Source organism: Macrobrachium rosenbergii, chromosome 37 (genome assembly GCF_040412425.1).
Source record: "Macrobrachium rosenbergii isolate ZJJX-2024 chromosome 37, ASM4041242v1, whole genome shotgun sequence".
Taxonomy (NCBI): Eukaryota; Metazoa; Arthropoda; class Malacostraca; order Decapoda; family Palaemonidae; genus Macrobrachium; species Macrobrachium rosenbergii.
The window spans coordinates 15601845-15609344 of NC_089777.1; the positions used below are offsets into that span (position 1 = coordinate 15601845).

The following is a 7500-nucleotide window of genomic DNA, read 5'->3' on the forward strand; positions in this document are numbered from 1 at the left end:
TAACTTACAAGACCAAATATTAAGAACCACAACTCCTTGCATGAAACAAATAATGGTAACCCCATAAAAATAATGCAATTGTCAAAAATATGGACAGCAACCCCTCCCAAACCTGGCCCCAAAAAAAAAAAAAAAAACTACAAAGTCACTTACTAACCACCAAACAACCAGCTGGAAGGTGGGCAAGATTTTTTTTCTGCTCAGGGGAAAATGATCTTCAGACGGCAGAGCAACTGAGACTGATGGTGTTATTTTTTTTTTTATTTTTGCCTCCAAGTTAATACCCATAAAGGTAAGCCTCTCTCTCTCTCTCTCTCTCTCTCTCTCTCTTATATATTCCCTAATTTGGATGGGGCTTCAAAGGACCTCTCCACCGCCTTCCTTCCTCACTTATTTTGCAAAGTTCAAAGGATTCATTTACATACGGCTGAAAGGATGCTTCCCCCCCTTTTTTTTATTTCTTTTTATTTTTCCTTCCGCGAAATGACTTTTTTTTTCTTTCAACTTGTTAAGGAAAGGTAAATGGGGGGAGGGCGGGTGTGTGTGAGTGGGGAGGGAGGTGGGTGGTAGGGGTGGGAGGTATATATAGGCTATATATATATATATTCAAGGAAGCTAATGTCTCGCAGGAGAAACGGTGAAGTCTCTCTGATATGGAGATCAGTTAAGGACTGCGGAAAAGTGACACTTAATAAGGAAACGTGGGGAGTAAGACCGGAACAATAAACAAAAGGAAGACAACAATATGAGAGAGAGAGAGAGAGAGAGAGAGAGAGAGAGAGAGAGAGAGAGAGAGAGAGAGAGAGAGAGAGAATAATGACAAAATTTGACAATAATGGTGTTCTACCACATTCACAAAAGTGAGGGTCACAGAAGGCCACCGAAAATAGATCTATCTTTCCGTAGTCTCGGTATAATGATGTATGAGCCGCGGCCCATGAAACTTTAACCACGGTCCAGAGGTGGCCTATCCTATGTCGTTGCCAGACGCATGATTATGGCTAACTTCAACCTTAAATAAAATAAAAACTACTGAGGCTAGAGGGCTGCAATTTGGTATGTTTGGTGATTGGAGGGTGGATGATCAACGTACCAATTTGCAGCCTCCCAGCCTCAGTAGTTTTTCAGATCTGAGGGCGGACAGAAAAAAGTGCGGACGGACACACAAAGCCGGCACGATAGTTTTCTTTTACAGAAAACTAAAAGAAGGTAAGGAGCAATTAATCTCAAAACAGCACAATGCATCTCTTGACAAAAAAAAAAAAAAAAAAAAAAAAACCAGGATCAGGATCCTCATTCAGTCATGAAGGAGAGCAATTAAACTCAAGCAACAAAGACAAACGAGGTACTTGCGATTAATTTAATTAAATAGGACCATCATCCAATTACCCGAAGAGACTAGGACTGTCATCACCTCTGAGAGAACGCTCATGCCGTCTTCTCTCATTGTTCATTCAACGTGCGCTATCTTCATTCCCTTAACACTTCTGAATTACACTTTTCACCAACCTACCATCGTCCACTTTTTCCATATGACCGTACAATCTCACAGTGGTGTGATCCATCCTTTCATGCCCCTTTCAATTCCACACCATATGTACAGCGCACTTTACTTCCATAAAGGAGTGCTGGCTCAACAATCCCTTCATACATACTCATCTCGGCTTCCTAGGCAATCCAGATCTCTTCCCTAGCTTTTGCAAGCACCCTCACCAGCCACATTAACATCCAATGGCCTCCTGGAATCCATTTACCTTCCAAGCTCACTTGAGTCTAACTTCCTCCTTTTACAAACACTTGAAAATTATTGAACCAGTTTCTTTAGTTCTCACTATTTCCAATTAACGATGCATTATCCTCACACATCAAATATTCCAAACTCCATTTACAACTTATTTTTACATCCCAGAAGCTTTGCACCTACTTTTAGCAACCTTTCTTTGACTTCTCTTTGATTTTCCCCACAAAGACATGTGACAGAAACTTGTCACATACTGTTGCACCGTACCAGTCATTTTCCCACTTCCATCAAAACAGCCACTCTCAACAACTAAGCCATATATTCTCAACGTCGTCTTGAATCGAACTGAATATAGAATTTATGCCAAAGGCCAAACACAGGGACTTACGAGGTCATTCTGCGCTGAAATGGAAATTGACAGTAAAAGGTTTGAAAGGCGTAACAGGAGCAAAACCTCAAGGCAGTTGCACTATGAGTCAATTGTTAGGAGAGGGTGGAAAATAAGATGGAAGAAAGAAAATATGAAAGGAGGTAGAGTAAAAGGAAAGAAAGGGGTTGCAGCTAGGGGCTGAAGGAACGCTGCAAAGAACCTTAAGTAATGCCTACAGTGCACCACATGAGGTACACTGACGGCACTACCCCCTACGGAAAACATCCTCTTTCTATCGAATATACCAAACTTTTCTTAATTCATACAACTTTTCCTGTTACTTCCAACAATCACACATAATTGTCTCATAACAATAGCTCCAGCCACAATCCCTATTTCCTATCTTTCATTCCTTTTACCGTACCTCCGTTCATATTCCTTCTTCCAGCTTACTTTCCAACCTCTCCTAACGATTGTTTCACAGTGCAACTGCTTTGAGGTTTTCCTCCTGTTACACCTTTCAAACCTTAATATTCTCAATTTCCCTTTCAAGAGCCGAGTGACCCCATAGGTCCCAGCGCCTGGCCTTCAGCCTAAATCCTAGGTTCCATTCCATTCCGTATTCCACTCCACTGCTCTTCCTCTGCCAAGACTTCTGCCATTTGTCGCACTTCTCTTTCCTCAATCAAAGCCCTGCCATACACTCTCTCTCTCTCTCTCTCTCTCTCTCTCTCTCTCTCTCTCTCTCTCTCTCTCTATATATATATATATATATATATATATATATATATATATATATATATACTGAATAAAGTTTTCCTTTAATTTTTGCAGTTGCCCCCTATTACCTTGACCTTTAACAACTACTTCCCTAATCCAGTCTTTTAGAGACTATCCTCTCCTACACTTCATTTAAAAGTACACTCACACAACCATATATATATATATATATATATATATATATATATATATATATATATATATATATATATATATATATATATATATATAAATTTCTGACTCGCATCAGGATAAAACCCAAGTCTTTCAATTGAATGGCAAGGGCGCTGCCCACTAGGCCATACAAGTCATAAAAGAAGTTGGAACCTGAGTGCCACTGCATAAAGGAATTACCTGAATGATTGTGAGTTGATTATATATATATATACATATATATATATATATATATATATATATATATATATATATATATAATATATTTATATATAATTAAACTGATCAACAGAACCTAACCGGCGTTACGACGGGGATGATACTAGTAAATCTGCCTTCTAGGTAAAAATCTCTCTCTCTCTCTCTCTCGTAAAGCATATGCAAGCAGAATTGAATGTCTATGTTTAAGGTGCTTGAGTCCAAATCGCTTTTAATCCGCAGAGATTTTATGCTCCCGAACGAGGTGACAAGAGAGGCCGGGGAGTACAATGCAAAATATAGGTGTGAAACATTTCCCGGAGTACCAGCAGGAAACTGATATTAAATGGACATTGTATTCATAAAAAAAAAATACATCTAACGATTCCATTTAAGAACGTTCTTAAAACAATGTTATTTCTATTTTATTTCTTATTTTCATCTCATCCTGCCTGTCGTGAGAGTTATTCAGCTTTCCCCAAAACTATAGCATTTCAAAACCCGTGGGTAAGATGTGATTCTACCGTGCCTCAATAAGAATGTTTAGCAAAAGAAGGGTGAAATTATTAGCAAACAGAGGACGATAAGGGAATGGTACAGAGCCAAACCGTTTTGCCGTCAGAGCAGCACCTGAATTACGTAACTCACCTACAAATGCAACCAATGCCCAGGTGGGTACTGATAAGACGTTAGACTTCCACTGCACTTGTGTGAGCTGAATTTGCAGTTTTTAAAACTAAGTATTAAGTTGGGTGGAAGGGACCGTCGTGAAAACGATCGTAAACTCCCATTCTTAATCATTTTTGTATTTTGAAAAATACAGCGTTGCTCTTATACATAATTGTGGATTTTAGTTTCCTGTAAAAGAAAACTATTGAGATGGCTACCTTCTGTATAGCCACCGCTAGTTGTGCTATCATTAGTATTATTATTATTATTATTATTATTATTATTATTATTATTATTATTATTATTATTATTATTATTATTATTATTATTATTATTTTTCAGTAGATGAAACCTATTCACATGGAACATGCAAGCCAAAGGGGCCACTGACTCAAAAAATTCAAGCTTCCAGAGAATATGCTGGTTTCAACCTCCCACCGCAGACACCACACTGCAGCAGTAACTGATCACGATACAGAGCCAGTGACTTTTCATCGCCCTGGGGTAGACGCGAACCCCCGGCGACACCTAAGTGGCATGCCACGACACTAACCACTATGCCAAATCGAAAACCATTGTATACATCTGAAGAGCGTCCTGAAGTGAAGGACCTATCATGCTGAAGCCAACTGGAGTCATTTCACACTAGTAAGACGACTATGACCAACTCTACAGTGCAAATAAACGTCAGTAATAATAAATCTGCAGCCTAATATCTTCCAAGAAATGCCACTACACTCTACCAGTGGTTTTCAACTTTTTTATGGCAGTGGCCCATTTTTGGCATCCCTAAATACTCATAGCCCACTGCCCTTCAGAACTGTGCAATGATGAAAATAGAATTATTATAAAGCAACTTCAGAACACTTTATCAGTTTTACATTTTCAACTGGCCATGGCCCGCAGGCTGAAAACCATTGTACTATACCATATAACGCCTTTAATGTCATTCCAGCAGCGAGAAGTAAACTAATAACAGTAACCAGGCACCATTTAATTCTATTCACATTTTTCTTCCATCTTGAGCGGGCATAACAGCCTACGCTTGTTTAAACTTTTTGTTCCCAAATTAGGTGAAACTTTCGAAACTTTCTTCCCACCGCTGAAAATTTCCAACATATTTACGGAAGTATTTTTTCGCGGAGAATTTCAAGTACAACATTCCCCCCTCCCCCAACCCCCCAACACCTTTAACCCAAGAACTTCCCCCACCCATAAAGGCACATCAGGCTTCCCTCTCCTAGTTTTCCCTGAAAGAAAACTATTGAGAAGGATATCTGTCCGTCCGTCCGCACTTTTTCTGCCCGCCCTCAGATCTTCTACTGAGGCTAGAGGGCTGCAAATTGGTATGTTGATCATCCACCCTCCAATCATCAAACATACCAAATTGCAGCCTTCTAGCCTCAGTAGCCTTTATTTTATTTAAGGTTAAAGTTAGACATGATCGTGTGTCTGGCAACGCTATAGGTGCCAACAACGCAGGCTACCACCGGGCTATGGCTGAGAGTTCCTGGGCAGCGGCTGAAAGTTTCATGGGCTGCGGCTGAGAGTTTCAGGGGCCGTGGATGAGAGTCTGAGAGTTTCATCCAGCAATATACACTGTACAGAAAACTCGACTGCGCCGAGGAAACTTCGGCGCATTTTTTAATTGTTTATCATCTGATTTTGCGATTCTTCGTCTACTCCTCTTCCTCTTACTTCTCCCCCGCCATTTCTATCGCGTCCAATATCTCGACCTCGACACTAAGAAACCACCAATTCTTTCAGCCAACTTCTTTCGCGACTTGTCTGACGAAGGGACTCGAAGTGGAGGGCCTTGTCGAAACTCGTCCAACTTCTTTGGCAATGTTCTCTTCAGGAACTGAAAGATACGACTACTGTCTTCAAAGGGGAGAGAGAGAGAGAGAGAGAGAGAGAGAGAGAGAGAGAGAGAGAGAGAGATACGACTACTGTCTGTCTTCAGAGAGAGAGAGAGAGAGAGAGAGAGAGAGAGAGAGAGAGAGAGAAACGACTACTGTCTGTCTTCAAAGGAGAGAGAGAGAGAGAGAGAGAGAGAGAGAGAGAGAGAGAGAGAGAGAGAGAGAGAAACGACTAATGTCTGTCTTCAAAGGGGGTAGAGAGAGAGAAAGAGAGAGAAACGACTACTGTCTGTCTTCCAAGGAGAGAGAGAGAGAGAGAGAGAGAGAGAGAGAGAGAGAGAGAGAGAGAGAGAGAGAGAGAGGCCACTCGTATTTCCTGGGTCTTTTGTTACCTTGTTACCCTCGAGATTCGTGCACGGGATACATATGATTTGTGTGGACGTTCCCCGGTTTACAAGACGGATGAATCAAAAGCAAGTTGGGCGGCGCCATCTGTCTCTTATTAATTCTGCTAAAAAAACATGTTAATACAACTTGTTGCATGTCTGTTTATTTTCATATTCTTCTCAATACACTGTTAAGAAACTCTTTGTCACTCAAAAACATGAAAAAAACAGCAAAAGTCTGTTAGACTCTTTGTCACTCAAAATCATGAAAAAAAAGCAAAAGTCTGTTAGACTTTTTGCCACTCAAAAACATAAAAAAAAAAACAGAAAAAGTCTGTTAGACTCTTTGTCACTCAAAAACATGACAAAAAACACCAAATGTCTGTCAGTCTACCGATATGAACTGTTCGGGATACAATTCAACCAAAATGAACTGTTCGGGATACAATCTAACCAAAATGAACTATTCGGGATATAATTTAACCAAAATGAACTATGCGGGGTACAGTTTAACCAAAATGAACTGTTCGGGATGCAATTTAACCAAAATGAACAATTTGGGATTACAATTTAACCAAAATGAACTATTCGAGATAAAATTTAACCAAAATGAACTATGCGGGGTACAGTTTAACCAAAATGAACTGTTCGGGATGCAATTTAACCAAAATGAACAATTTGGGATTACAATTTAACCAAAATGAACTATTCGAGATAAAATTTAACCAAAATGAACTGTTCGGGATATAATTTAACCAAAATGAACTGTTCGGGATACAATTTAACCAAAATGAACTGTTCGGGATACAATTTAACCAAAATGAACTGATCGGGATACAATTTAACCAAAATGAACTATTCGGGACACAATTTAACCTAAATGAACAATTCGGGATACAATTTAACCAAAATGAACTATTTGGTTTGCAGTTTAACCGAAATGAACTGTTCGGGATACAATCTAACCCAATTAACTATTTGGGATACAATTTAACCAAATTGCACCATTCGGGATACAATGTAATGTTATCTATCTGTCAAACAAACCACAACTATGTTTATAACCTAAAAACTCTCTCAAATATCACCTGTTCCCCCTCCAATAACAACCTACAAATCCCACCTCAGTGGGACTCTCTACCTTCAAAAGCCTTTGGCCAACTCCCCATGTGTTATCGTCTGTCAATCTCAGCGCTTGTTCCTCCTCAAATTCAACCCTAATCGCATTTTCCTTCCCGAAAATGGAGTCAAGCCTCCAAAACATTTTGTGCTCCTGTATTTTCATATCATCCGATTCTGTCCGAGAGCTGAGAAAGAAGTGAT

General features: G+C 39.7%; 1 protein-coding gene across 1 annotated transcript in view; it reads right to left on the bottom strand.

The window, feature by feature from the left end:
* Positions 1-7500, bottom strand: part of CASK (peripheral plasma membrane protein CASK) — a 1131710-nt gene that overhangs the window by 756931 nt on the left and 367279 nt on the right. The window lies entirely within an intron of this gene.